Here is a 15,245-nt window from a genome sequence, read left to right on the forward strand (position 1 = left end):
CTCTCCCTCTCTCTCTGTCTCTCATGAATAAATAAATAAAATCTTAAAAAAAAAAAAAGCTGCCTAGAAACAGAATGTATACATATTTAGGGGCACCTGCAGGGCTCAGTTGATTGGGCAACCGACTCTTCAGTTTGGCTCAGGCTGTGATCAGGGTTGTGGAATCAAGCCCTGAGTCAGGCTCCAGGCTCATTGGGGAGTTTGCCTGAGATTCTCTTTCTCCCTCTACCTCTCTTCTTACTCATCTGCGCAAACGCACACACTCTCTAAAATAAATCTTTTTCAAAAAGTATACACATTTAGGGACACCTGGGTGGCTCTGCGATTAAGCGTCTGCCTTAGGCTCGGGTTGTGATCCTGGAGTCCCGGGATTAAGTCCCATATCGGGCTCCCTGCATGAAGCCTGCTTCTCCCTCTGCCTGTGTCTGTCTCTCTCTCTCTCTATGTCTCTCATGAATAAATAAATGAAATCTTTTTAAAAAATTATACACATTTATACAAACATCTTTCTTTGTGTATAAAACATCTCTGCAAGAACATACAAGAAATACTATTCCTTTGGTAGTATTTTTAGTGGCTGAGAAAAAAAACAATTGTATTATTTGTCTCACCCAGCTCCCCTTCCCTCTGCAAGGAAACTGGGAAATACCTTATGGAGAGATAATTTGGTAAATAGGAAATATATGGGCTCTAGAGCCTGAGAGACAATCTGGATTCAAATCTTAGCTCTGTCTGGAACATAATTATGGGTTTTGACTAAATGCCATCACCTTTCAGGGACCAAATCTCCTTATCTGTACAAAAGAATGTTGACATCTGGCAAGACATTGTCAAGATTTAATAAAATGAAATTCCTCAGACAGGAGGTACTCAGTAAGTAGTAATATTAGCCAACATTTAACTGTGCTATTAACTATAAAAAAGCAAGAGCATAAACATGTCTGGGCAAAACTTGAGATTTTCTAAACTATATTTCTACCTCGTACAAGAATATGAAAAAAGGAAGCTTTTCTTGCCTTCTTTTTGACTGTCTATTTGAAAACGCTTCAAAAAATCTTAAGTACATTTTCATTTTTTATTTCTTTCTACAGATTTTATTTATTCATGAAAGACACAGAGGGAGAGGCAGAGACACAGAGGGAGAAGCAGGCTCCCCACAGGGAGCTCAATGTGGGATTTGATGATGGGATCATGCCCTGAGCCAAAGACAGACGCTCAACCACTAAAGCAACCCAGGCGTCCCCTTAAGTACATTTTTAAAACATCATAAACAAATTCTTTAAAGTTTTTATTATAAATTGTTAACATTTTTAAAAGATTTGGAGAGGCAGCAAGAGAACATTCGCCAGCAGGGGGCAGAAGGGGGCGAGAGGGAGGGAGAGGGAGAGAGAAAATCTCCAGCGTGACTCCACACTGAGCACTAGCCAGACACAACTCGATCTCACAACCTAAGATCATGACCTGAGCTGAAAGCAAGAGTTGGATGCTTAACCAACTGAACCACTCAGGTGCCCCATCATATACTAATTTAAAAAGCCACGAAGAAACTTGGAAAAAATACTGGTACTAGACATGGCAATTTTTTTTAAATAAATTTTTATTTATTTATGATAGTCACACACAGAGAGAGAGAGAGAGAGGCAGAGACACAGGCAGAGGGAGAAGCAGGCTCCATGCACCGGGAGCCCGATGTGGGATTCAATCCCGGGTCTTCAGGATTGCACCCTGGGCCAAAGGCAGGCGCCAAACCACTGCGCCACCCAGGGATCCCCATGGCAAATATTTTTTTAAGATTTATTTTAGAGAGAGAAACCGTGCTCGCACATGTGCAGAAGCAGGGGGAGGGAGAGCAGAGGACGGAGAAAATATCTCCAGTAGACTCCCCACTGAGGGCAGAGCCTGACACAGGACTCAGATCTCATGACCCTGAGATACAACATGAGCTAAAATCGAGAGTCTGATGCCCAATCGACTGAGCCACCCAGGCACCCCTTAGACATGGCAAATATTTTATAAAATTTTCTTAACAAGGAAAACAAGGGATGCCTCGGTGGCTCAGCAGTTGAGCGTCAGCCTTTGGCTCAGGACATGATCCCCAGGTCAGGTCCCCGGATTGAGTTCCTCATCAGGCTTCTGCATGGAGCCTGCTTCTCCCTCTGCCTGTGTCTCTGCACCCCCACCCCCACCCCCTGCTCTCTCTGTCTCATGAATAAATAAATAAGAATTTTTTTTAAAGAATTAAGAATTAAAGAATTTTAAAAAAAAAACCATGATAGAAGGTATGTACAAAAAAGGTATTTTTTTTTTAAGATTTTATTTATTTATTCATGAGAGAACACAGAGAGAGAGAGAGAGAGAGGCAGAGACACAGGCAGAGGGAGAAGCAGGCTCCATGCAGGACTCCATCCCGGGACTCGAGGATCATGCTCTGAGCTGAAGGCAGCACTAAACCGCTGAGCCACCAGGGCTGCCCCCAAAACGATATTTTAAACATGAAGGCAGGGTGCCTGGATGGCTCAGTCAGTTAAGTGTCTGCCTTCAAGTCAGGTCATGTTCCCAGGGTCCTAAGATCAAGCCCCACATGGCACACTCTGCTCAGCGGGGAGCCTGCTTCTCCTTCTCCCTCTGACTCACTCTCTTCTTCTGCTCATGCTCATTCTGTCAAAAAAATAAAATCTTAAATTAAGGGTTAAGCATCTGACTCTTGATCTCAGGGTTGTGAGACCAAGCCCTGTGTCAGGCTCCACACTCAGCAAGGAGTCTGCTTGAGATTCTCCCTCTCTCACTGTCCCTCCCCCCTCTCACCCCCACTCTCTTTCCCTCTAAAATAAATCTTTTTTAAAAAGATATTTTGAAAATAAAGGAATAGGGGTGCTTGGGTGGCTCAGATCATGATCCCAGAATCCTGAGATAAAGCCCCACATGGGGCTCTCTGATCAGTAGGGAGTCTGCTTCTCCGTCTCCCTCTGCCCCACCTCCCAGCTTGTTCTCTCTCTCTCTCTCTCTCTCAAATAAATTAAAATCTTTAGAAAAAAAGACAGAAAATAAAGATGGGATGAGCACTGGGTATTATACTATATGTTGGCAAACTGAACTTCAATAGAAAAAAAAAGTAAAATAATACAAAAATGAAGGAATAAGAAATTAAAGAGATGCTCTTTTCAACCACAAATTTTCTTAAGATAAACAAATCTGATACCCAATAATGGAAAGGTGTGAAGAGACATCCCCATATACTACTGGTAAAAGTATAAACTGGAGTGTTTTAAGTATTTGTTCCTTGAGCACTAGCCACTTTACAACTCTAGTTAGCCTTAATTTCCTGGGAAATTTAAAGGGAAATCTAGAAAAATCTATCAAAAATGAATATTCTCACCTAGCAATTCCACCATCAAAATCTTATCCTCAAATACACAAAGTAACCAAAAATCTAAGTAAAAGGATGCTTATTATAGTGTTTATAATGGCCAGAAAGCCTTTATTTATATTGCATCTCTCTAAGCACCTAAAATCCTTAAAAAATAAAGCAATGAAAAAGAGAATATACTGACCCTCTGTATGCTCCATGAAACATAAAATTCACTTGATTTATACTAATACAGATAGCCCAAAAATAAGTATAGTATAATAAACAAATGGGGAGTAATGTTCACAAAACGCTGGAATAAGAAATAGCAAACGCAACTAAAAACTGTCAGAATCAACTTTTCCAGAACACCAGAAACTAACCAAAAACTTATAGCAATCCAGAGAGTACTTATTCCAGGAAAAGAGCTAAATCTGGGTAAGAACATAGAGCTTTATAGCATTTAACTTACTCTTCTCCTATCCTGGACTCTGCAGATCAGTGGTGACCATGAAAACAACAGCCCACATTCCTGGTACTGGGATGGCAAAACAAACCTCATTCACATACAAACTGGAATTATCTGTTTTGACCGATCTAGTGGTTCCCTGGAAAATGTGCTGAAAAGTCTTGCATTAACTCACCTAATGCTGCTAACTCAGACTTCCTCCAGAGCTAACGCCACTACAGAACACAAAGGATGTTTGTCAAAAACATAAGCAAGCAGGCAGACAATTTCAGTACCTGCTGCCTGACACAATGACTAACAGTTGGGGCAAACAAACTGACCAAAAACCTTGAGAAGAAAGCCTGGGCAATGAGATATTTTGAGAAATAAGAACCTTGAACAGCTTCAACAGATTCCTGTTGAATCTAGGACACAACTTGTATGCCCAGGGCTGTGCACATGCTGAGAAATTTTGCCAGCTCTTGGTGGACAGTTTTTCTCTTTCAGTACTTTGACTACGTCATCTCACCACTTCCTGGCCTCTATAGTTTCCGGTAAGAAGTCAGAACAGTCAGCTGTTAAATATGAGGATTCCTTGTATGTAAGGAATCACTTCACTCTTGCTTCTTTTAAGATTCTCTGTCTTTGTCTTTCGATTATTTGGTTAAGATTCTCAGTATGGCTCTCCCTGAGTTCATCCTATCCAAGGAGTCCCTATACTCTCACTTCTGAATGACCTTCACCTCTAGACAAACAGGAAATTAAAGCTAACTAGAGTTGTAAAGTGGCCAGTGCTCAAGGAACAAATACTCCAACAGAAGCACAAGACCCTTCTGAAGACACTAGGGGATATTGCTGGTACTAAATGTTTAAGGATATACCTGTTCAATCATTAGCTGACAGGACACAGACATAAACTTCAATGGGCACACATGACAAAGAATAAACTCTATAATAACCTCTACAAAATTAGTTCAGAAAAGTTCCTAAACAAACTAACAACAGCTACAAGTAGCAACATCTCTGGGGGGAAAGGAGTCTAATTTCCTAGAACATGCCATATTATAATGCTCAAAATGTCCAATTTCAACAACAAAAAAAATGCATACATGTAAAGAAAAAAGACAGGCCCATACACAGGAAAAAAAGGAAATCACTAAAAATTCTTCCTAAGGAATCCCAGACATTAGACTTACTGGACAAAGACTTCAAATAAATATGTTCAAAAGCAAAAGGAAATTATGTCTGAAGAATTAAAGGAAAGCATAAGAACTCTGTCTCACCAGATAAAGAATATTAACAAAGAGACAGAAATTTTTAAAAGAATCAAATAGAAATTCTGGAATTGAAAAGTATAATAACTGAAATGAAAAATTCACTATATGGGCTTAACAGCAGATTTGAAAAAGCAGGATAAAGAACAAGTAATCTTAAAGATATATCAGCCTTGGGATCAGAAAGAAAAAATGAATGAAGAAAATATAACAAAGTCTAAAAGATCTGTGGGACACCATCTGGCACATCAAAAGCAAAATGGCAGTACCAAAAGGAGAGGAGAGAAAGAAACGACCAGAAATAATATTTGAAGAAACAGCGGCTAAAAACTTCTCAAATTTAATGAAATACATTAATCTACAAATCCAAGAAGCTAACCAAACTCTAAGCAGGAGAAATTCAGTGAAATTCACACCGAGGCACACCTTTATCAAATAGTTCAAAGACAAAAAGACAATCTTGAAAAAAGCTACAGTGAAGTGACTCATCACATACAAGGGATCCTAACTATCATTATCAGCTGACTTCTCATCAGAAATCATAAAAGCAGAAAGCAGTGGGATGACATAATCAAAGTACTAAAAGGAAAAAAAAAAAAAAACCTGTCAACTGAGAATCTTTACCTTGTAAAATTATCTTTCAAAATTAAAAGAAAAAATAATATATTCTCAGAGGAAGAAAATCTGAAAGAATTCATTGCTAATGGATCTATCCTACAAGAAATGCTAAATGAATAATGCTAAATGAATAATATATTCTCAGAGGAAGAAAATCTGAAAGAATTCATTGCTAATGGATTTATCCTACAAGAAATGCTAAATGCTTCATGCTGAAATGAAAGAAAACCAGACAGTAACTTGAATCCACATGAAGAAATAAAGAACAGGGCAGCCCAGGTGGCTCAGCAGTTAAGCACCACCTTCAGCCCAGGGTGTGATCCTGGGGTCCCGGGATCGAGTCCCCCGTCAGGCTCCCTGCATGGAGCCTCCTTCTCCCTCTGCCTGTGTCTCTGCCTCTCTCTCTGTCTCTCTCATGAGTAAATAAATAAAACCTTTAAAAAAAAAAAAAAGAACAATGGTAAAAGTAACTACATAGGTAAATATAAAAGACATGCCAATTTCAAAAGACAGTATAAATGTATTTCTCAGGACTCCTGGGTGGCTCAGTCAGTTAAGCATCTGATTTCTGGTCAGGTCATGATCTCAGGATCCTGGGATCAAGCCCCACATAAGGCTCTCTGCTCCCCCCACCTGTGTACTCACTCTCTCTCAAATAAGTAAATGAAATCTTTAGAAAATATAAAAAATAAATGTATTTTTCTTTTGTATCTCTTATCTCTCCTTTTTGATTTGAATGGCAATGGCATAAAGCAACAATTTCACATGAGATGCGCATACAATGTATAAAGATACAACTTGTGGGAAGCCTGGGTGGCTCAGCAGTTGAGTGTCTGCCTTTGGCTCAGGTCATGATCCTGGGGTCCTGAGATGGAGTCCCACAGCGGGCTCCCTGCATGGAGCCTGCTTCTCCCTCTGCCTATGTCTCTGCCTCTTCCTCTCCCTCTGTGTCTCTCTTGAATACATAGATTAAAAAAAGAAAAAAAAAAGATACAACTTGTGACAAAAGTACCATTGGGGGGGAATGGAGCTATAGGAATAGCTTTTATACACTGTTGAAATTAAACTGGTATTAATCCGAACTACACTATTACAAATTAAAATGTTCCTTGGAATCCCAGGGCAACCACTAAGAAATAATTCAAAAATATATAGTAAATTAAATGTAAAGAATTAAAATAGTACACTGCAAAGAAACATAGAAAGCAATAATGAAAGAATTGAAAAATAAAAAAGATTTAAAATATATAAAAGATAAACAGCAATAGGGCAGAACTTCCTCCTAATCAGTAATTACTTTAAAATTAAATGGGCTAAATTCCCAAAATTAAAAGGCAGATAATGGCAAAACAGATTAAAAAAAAAAAAAAAAGACCCAAGTAGAGCACCTGAGTGGCTCAGTGGTTGAGTGTCTGCCTTCTGCTCAAGTGGTGAACCTAGGGGTCCTGGGATCAAGTCTCACATCAGGTTCCCTGTGGGGAATCTGCTTCTCCCTCTGCCTAGGCTCTGCCTTTCTTTCTGTGCCTCTCGTGAATAAATAAATATAATCTCAAAAAAAAAAGATCCAACTATATGTTGCCCACAAGAGACTCAAGTTCTAAGACACAAGTTGAAATAAAAGCATGGAAACAGATATTTCATGTAATCAGTAACCAGAAGAGAACTGAGATGATTGACTATACTAATACCAAACAAAATATACTTTAAAATAAAACATAAGAGATAAAGAGTATTACATAATGATAAAATGGTAGAGCAACAAGATAACAATTATAAATGTATATGCACCTAATAACAGAACCTTAAAAGGCAAGGGGGAAAAAACTGACTAAATCAAAAGGAAAAAACAGTTCAACAATAGTTGAAGACTTCACTATCCCCCTTTCGATAGTGGACAAACCAACCAGGCAAAACATCAATAAGGAAAAAGAAAACTTGACCAATACTTCAAACAAATTAGACCTAACAGATATCTCCAGAACATGCCACTTAACAGAAGCAGAATACAGATTCATCTCAAGTGCACTTGGGACATTCTTTAAGACAGATCATATGTCAGGCTACCAACTAACCTGAATAAATTTTATAAGAGTTAAAGCACACAAAGTATGTTCTCCAACCACAATGAAAGAACACTGAAAATCATTAACAGGAAAAAAATTTAATTAAAAAATATGTAGAAATCTTAACAAACATTTAACAGAACATCTGAAAAACTAGGGACAGAAGGCAACTGATAAAGGGTATCAGTGAAAAATGCAGAGTTAACATTACAGTTAATGGTGAAAGACTGGAAGCTGTCCTAAGACCAGGAACAAGACAAAAAGGCTTGTCCTTGCCATTTCTATTCAATACTGAACTGGAACTTCTAGCCATGGCAATTAAGAAAAAATAAAAATCAATTAATAAAAGGCATTCACATTGGTAAAGAATTAAAATTGTCTCTATTCGTTCACAGATCACATGATCTTACACAGAAAACAAGAAGCATATGCTAGAAAATTATTGGAACTAGTAAACGAGTTTTACAAAGTTACAGGATAAAAGATGAAGATAGGGCAGCCCCGGTGGCGCAGTGATTTAGTGCTGCAGGGTGTGATCCTGGAGACCCGGGATCGGGTCCCACGTCGGGGTCCTTGCATGGAGCCTGTTTCTCCCTCTGCCTGTGTCTCTGCCTCTGTGTGTGTGTGTGTGTGTGTCTCATGAATAAATAAAATCTTTAAAAAAAAAAAAGATGAAGATAGAAAATAAAGTACATATCCACACACCAGCAACAAACATTCCAAAAATGAAATTTTTAAAAAAATTTTGTTTGTGGGGAAAAGATGATCCTCAGTTTTGTTGTTTTTTTTTGTTTTGTTTTGTTTTTTGATCCTCAGTTTAATATGGAATTGCAATGGGCCCTAAATAACCACACACAAAAAATGAAAAAGAACAGACCTGGAAGACTCACATTTCCTGATTTCAAAAGGCACAACAAAACTAGAGTAATCAAAACAATGTGGTACTGACATTAGTATAAACATATAGACCTATGGAATCAACTTGAGAGCCCAGAAGTAAACCCAAACATCTATGGTCAACTTATTATCAATAAAGGTGTCAAGACTATTCAGTGCAAAAAGAATATCCAGTCATCACAGCTAAGATTTGTTTATTCTTCAAATAATCTCTTCAACAAATGGGGATAAAACAATTGGATTTCCATATGCAAGAAAATGACCCCATACCTCAGACCATACACAAAAATTCACTCAAAATGAATCAATGCCTAAATATAAAAAAACCAAAAAAATTTTAGAAGAGAGTATAGTGTAAATGTTCACAACCTTGGATTTGACAATGGATTCTTAGATATGACACTAAAATGATGAGTAACAAAAGAAGCAAATGGATAAACTGTATTTCATCAAAATTTTAAAATTTTGTATAACAGAGGGTATTATCAAGAGAGTAAAAAGACAACCTAAAGAATGGAAGAAAATATTGGCACATCATATTCTGAAAAGGTTCTAGCATCCAGAATATATAAAGGAACACTTACAACTCAACAACAAAAAGACAAACAATCCAACTGTAAAATGGGCAAAGAAACTGAATAGATATTTTTCCAAAGAAAATAGACAAATGGCCATAAGCACACGAAAACATGGCCAACATCATCAAATCAAACCCACAATGAGATACCAATTCACACACGCTAGGACAGCTAAAATTTTAAAAGCCAGAAAATAACAAGTGTTGGTAAAGTTGTAGAGATATCAGAATCCTTACACTACATAAATGAAATGGTGCAGCTGCTTTGGGAAACACTTTGATAGTTCCTCAAAACGTTAAACATAAGAGTAGCCATATGATCTAGCAATTCTATTCCTAGGTATACACCTAGGAGCAACATACATCCACATAAAAACATGCACATGAGTATCAGTACCAGTATTATTCACAATAGCTGTAAAGTAGAAACAACTCAAACAGTCACCAGCTGATCAACGGATAAACAAAACATGGTATAACTCAGGAACAGAAAACTAGTTGGCAATAAAAAGAAATGAAGTCCTGACATATGCTACAATATGGATAAACCTTGAAAACATTATACTGAGAAAAGAAAGCCAGTCACAATCACATATGTGATTCCATTTATATAAAATGTCCAGAACAGGCAAATCAAGAGACAGCAGCAGATCAGTGGTTGCTAATGGGTGGGAGCAGAGGAAATGGTGAGTGGTTGATAATGAGTAAAAGGTTTCTTTTTTGAGGTAATTAAAACGTTCTAGAGTTGACTGTGGAAATGGCTGCATAATTCTGCAAATATACTAAAAACTACTGAATTGTACACTTTAAAAGGATGAATTTTATATGAATTACATTTCAATAAGAAAAAAGCAGGTTCAAGTCTTTGCCATGTTAAAAATCACTCACTTAAACCTTATTACCATCTGCTAACACCTCTTTCCAGTCTTCCCGTCACAGCTAAGATTTGTTTATTCTTGAAATAATCCACATTTACTTTCTTCACTCTCTGATCTCCCATTAACTTCCTAATTCAAAGAAACTAGCCCCTTCCCCAAATGGTAGCATTAAGTAGAAGATTACAAAACTGTTCTTAGTTATCAAATTCAACAGACTCCTAATAATCCTTGTTTTACTCAAGTTCTCAAAGCATTTGAAGTACAGCTTCCTATTTTAAAATTTTCTTTTGGGATCCCTGGGTGGCGCAGTGGTTTGGCGCTTGCCTTTGGCCCAGGGCGCGATCCTAGAGACCCGGGATCGAATCCCACATCAGGCTCCCGGTGCATGGAGCCTGCTTCTGCCTCTGCCTATGTCTCTGCCTCTCTCTCTCTCTCTCTCTGTGACTATCATAAATAAATAAAAATTTAAAAAAAATAAATAAAATAAAATAAAATAAAATTTTCTTTTTTCTGGACAGTTAGTAGTGAAGCATAGCTTCCCTTTGAAATGATTACATTTTGGCTTATGTGACATTTTCTCATGACTTCCTTGCATCTCTAAATACTTAGGAATTTCCCTTTCCAAGTCTTCTTCCTCTATGTGGCTTTAAATGTTATTCTCCATTGTCTATTTCCAGAACTACACTCCACTGGTAAGCTCTTCCTACATGGTATTACAGAAATCAAAGATTTCAGCTACCACCTATAATATAGCCTGCTGACCCTCATAGCAAGACCTCTCTCTTCGACTCCAAACCCACACACCCAACTCTATAGCTGATGCTTCACCTGGATGTTTCATAGACAACTCCTCAACATATCCAAAAGCTGAAATACTGTTCCTCCCCCCAGTTGGCTCCCCTTCCTGAAGTCCCTGTGTCAGTACAGTTGACCCTTGAACAACAAGGGTTTGAGCTGTGTGGGTCTACTCAAATGTGTTTGGTTGTTTTTTATATATATATATATATATAAGTACAGTATTATAAATGTATTTTTTCTTCCCTATGATTTCAGTAACATTTTCTTTAGCTTTATTGTAAAAATATAGTATACAATACATAATATATAAAATATGTGTTAATTGACCTAAAGTTATCAGTAGGGCTTCCAGTCAACAATAGGCTATTAGTAGTTAAGTTTTGGGGGAGTCAAAAGTAATATGCGGATTTTAGACTGCAAGGGGGAGGTCTGCAAGGGGAGGGCTGGTGTCCCTAACCCTCACACTGTCCAAGGATCAACTGCAGTTTACCACTGTCTATTCAATGATCCAAGTTAAAATCCAACTGTAACTGAATCCTCTGAATTCCACCTTCTAAATGTTTGTGCTATTAATCTACTGTTTCGCATCTTCACTGACTCTGCCTTAGTTTAACTGAGGGCCTTACTCGTCACCTCAATTTTTTTTTTGTCTTTTTTTTTTGTCACCTCAATTAGTACAAAAACTCCTAGCCAGTCTTTCTGCACCCTGCCGTATCTTCCCTCCATCCCTTCTGAAATCTGCACTCTACAATACCAGAATGATCTAATATGAATATTTTATGACTCTTTCCTGATTAAAATCCATAAACTCTATTATCTATATTCTAGGGAAAAAAATTCTAGAATCCTTAGAATGTCATGCAATACTCAAGGATCTATCTGTGCAGCCTCCTCTTGTGCTACTCACCACCATAAATCCAATGCTATAGTTGCAGAGAATGGCTTCTAGCTCTCCAAAGTATTCCACGCTCTCTAATCACATTCAGCTTTCCTTCTGCCTTAAGTTCCTCATTTTCTGCCTCAGTCATGCCTAAACCTTCAAGTTTAAGGACATAAAGCATAAAGTACCTAATGTAACACTAGACACATAGCAGGGAGTTAAAATGGGCTGAGCTGGCTTAGGCCTCTGTTTTCCCTATCCTGTCTCAGTGACTTCTATTTGCTTGTAAGACAAAAGTTGAAATTACTTCAACCGTGTATAAGACCATCCATAATTTGGCCCCTGCCCACTAGCTATACCTGCAGATCCTACAACTCACTATGGAAGCGGAGACTCCCATGCTTCTGCTCACACTGTTCCTTCTACCTAAATGCCCATTCTTACTGTTTGCACCCCCTCTCCTTACCACTGCCACCTTCCTCCCTCTCTCGCTTCCCGTAGGAAACTGATCACTATCTCCTTTGTACACCTCTATACCCCCATACTTTCTCTAAGTAATCTTAAAAACATATTGTACTTGCTAACAGTTCAAGTAAGAGATAAAGTCTTATCACCCAGAAAGCAGAGGCAAGGCCTTATCCATCTGTAAGTCCTCCTCACCTGCCATAGTACCTGCTAACACAGTAATTCCTCTAAATGATCCGCGTTCTTCTTTATTCCTTCCACATATACTCAAGTTTCTATCAGGAATCTTCTTTCAAAAAAAGAAAGAACAGGGCAGCCCGGGTGGCTCAGCAGTTTAGTGCCGCCTTCCGCCCAGGTTGTGATCCTGGGGACCCGGGATCGAGTCCCACGACAGGCTCCCTGCATGGAGCCTGCTCTTCCCTCTGCCTGTGTCTCTGCCTCTCTCCACCTCCCCTCTGAGTTTCTCATGAATAAATGAATAAAATAAAATAAAATAAAAAAAGAACATACTTTTGAATATGTTCAAGCCCCATCTCCCCTTGCCAAGCAAACAGCTGTGCAAATATAAGGGTGCAAATTAAAGTTGGTATTGATTCTCTGATACTACTTCTAGTTTTCCAAATTAGATCTAAAATGAGAGATACTATTTTTAAAAGAGCCAAGTATGTCACATTGCTTCGAGACACTTTGTTCAAAGAATTACTTCTCGGTTGTTAGTTACTATTAAACCAGTCCACCCACGTAAATCTATGGGTCACTCTAGAAAAAGTGGGAACGACTTTAACTTCCTTCCTACCTCTCCGACTGCCAGTACCGTTTACAGCAATTACTCATTTTCAGAAAGACACTCAGAAAGGAACTATCAAATCACCAAGACAACCGGAAAGGCGTCAAGGGAGGTTACTTTTCTTATTCACAGTCCCATTTTCTTCCGTTAGAAGTGCTGCCTCCATGATCACCAACCCAAAAGTCAGCGTGCTCCTTACCACCACTTAAATACCTGATGAGTAACTGCCAAGAATGATGGAATGCCAGGAAAGTGCTGCAGCAAGCGAGCATGCCCACTCCACTCCACAAAGTATTCAGTGGAAGCTCTTCTAATGAGGCTGGATGATGTGTGAACTCCACGTCCAGACGACTGTGCCTCTCTCACAAGGCACACTCAAAGTACCTCGAGTTAACATTTTAACTATTTTCAAAGACTCTACCAGGCCTTAGAGGAAACAAGCTGTTTGGCCAAGAGGGAGGCCCTGAAGGAATGAACCCCCAAACTCAAAACAGCGTTTAATTACTTCAGGCTAAGACTGAGGTATGGAATATTTTGAAAAACCTGTTTCGCTCCTACAACGATCAATTTAAAAAAAAAAAAAAAAAAAAGCGTCCTCAATAAGAGCGTTTTGGCACAAGCACACCCGAAGTTGAGTTGTAAAAAGAATTCTCAACTCCAGATCTGTCCGTCCATCCGCAGGGAAACCTGAACGCAAGAGCGCGGCACCCAGAGGAGCGCCCGGGCTTCCGTGCCAGCGGTGGGAAACCCCGGGAGCCTAGTCCCGGTGACCCGGGCCAGTCCTGGGGCCGGTCAATGTTCCGGGGGCGACGAGGAAAGACTGATTACATAAAAGGCGGAGTCCCCCGTCCCGGCGCTGCCGAGGCCTGGGGACTCCGTGGGGAGCGGCCGGCCCCCGACTCCCCTCCTCCGGACCCCGAGAGCACCGAATCCCAAACGCCGACGCCACGAGGGAGGCCCGGCCGGCAAGTGGGAGGAACGGCCGGCAGCCGGGCGACACCCGGGGAGCAGCCTGCCGGGGAAGAGCCCGCACTCGGGCAGCCACGCCCCCCACCCCCACCGCCAGCCCCGCGCGCCGCCTGACAGACGCCGCGGCGGGGCGGGCAGGAGAGGCTCCCCCGGAGCGCGGGGCCCGCCGCGACCCCTGCACGCCGCCGCTGCCCGCCACCGACCTGTGCCTGCCGCCGCGCGACCGCCCGCCCCCGCCGCAGCCGCCGCCGCCTCGCGCTCACCGTGCCGCCGCAGCCACCGTAGGCGCCTCCTGCGCTGCGCCCCTAGCCGGCCTCGGGCGCCCCATTCCCACCCCGCCCCAGCCTCCGCCTGTTTACAATGATTGGGACAGAACGCGACGAGCCGGCCCACCGCGCAAGCGCACTCCCTCCTCCCGCCGCTGCCGGCTTCCTGGGTCCTCCTCTCGGCGCTGACGGCTAAAGCCGCCAAGGGCAAACGCCCTGTGCCCTCGCGCGCGGAACGCTGGGAGGCGTAGTTCTCGGACGCCCAGCGCCCAGTTTACAAGAGGGCCCTCCGCCGAGGAGCCACACTACAACACCCAGGAAGCACCGCGCCTACTTCGGCCCAGAGGCTCGCTGAGCAGACTGAGGGAGCGCGCGAGAGAATGCGCCGCGCTAGGGCTCAGCGGGCGCCTGCGCAGTTCCTGGTCTTGGGGGACTGGGTGGGAGGTAGCACCTACCACGAGCGGAGATCGCTGAGGACGCGTTGGAGGGCAGCGCCTCCGGTGGTCTGGAGAAAGGGAAGCGCTCTTCTCTCCACGCTCTGGCCGACTGCTCCTCAGCTCCCGAAGTGCAGCCCTTTTGTGCCAGCGGGCTTCGGCCGTCCTAACCAGTTAGACCAGCCTCGGGGGCCGGCCCCGCCTGCCCCTGGGTGGGGCATCCTCCCGGCCTTGGGCTGGGTGGGGACTCTGGCCGTGGGCCTCCGAGGGGAAATCTGCGTGGAGCTGTGTGTGCAGACCCCGCCGAGAATTCCTGAGTTGACAAGGGCCAGCCTTCGGTTCGAGCTGGGCTGCGGGGCCGTCTTCGCCGCCCTCTTTGGCTCCACGTTTGCAGGGAACACCTGAATTAGGACTGCCCAGCCGCGTGGTTAGGTTGCGGAGAGAAATAACTGAGTTGCAGGGAAGGCTGAAAATGACTGAATTTCCCCCCAGGAAACCTAAGCGAGGCTTGAAGAATTATTCTGCTAATGCATGGCTGGAAATCG

The 15,245-nt window shown here is 41.7% G+C and overlaps 1 protein-coding gene across 4 annotated transcripts in view; it reads right to left on the minus strand.

Moving 5' to 3' along the window:
- The window catches only part of RALBP1 (ralA binding protein 1), a 57,243-nt gene extending 42,339 nt beyond the window's left edge, over positions 1-14,904 (minus strand). The window contains exon 1 of one of the 4 annotated variants that reach the window (XM_026005950.2): positions 14,722-14,904. The gene's annotated coding sequence lies outside the window, so the exon portion shown is untranslated. Of the gene's footprint in view, positions 1-13,244; positions 14,116-14,203; positions 14,479-14,721 lie in introns of those variants that run through there. The other 3 variants (XM_026005949.2, XM_072734879.1, XM_072734880.1) reach the window with 3 other exon arrangements.
- Between the last annotated feature and the right edge of the window lie 341 nt (positions 14,905-15,245).

This window comes from Vulpes vulpes, chromosome 13 (assembly GCF_048418805.1).
Source record: "Vulpes vulpes isolate BD-2025 chromosome 13, VulVul3, whole genome shotgun sequence".
Lineage (NCBI taxonomy): Eukaryota > Metazoa > Chordata > Mammalia > Carnivora > Canidae > Vulpes > Vulpes vulpes.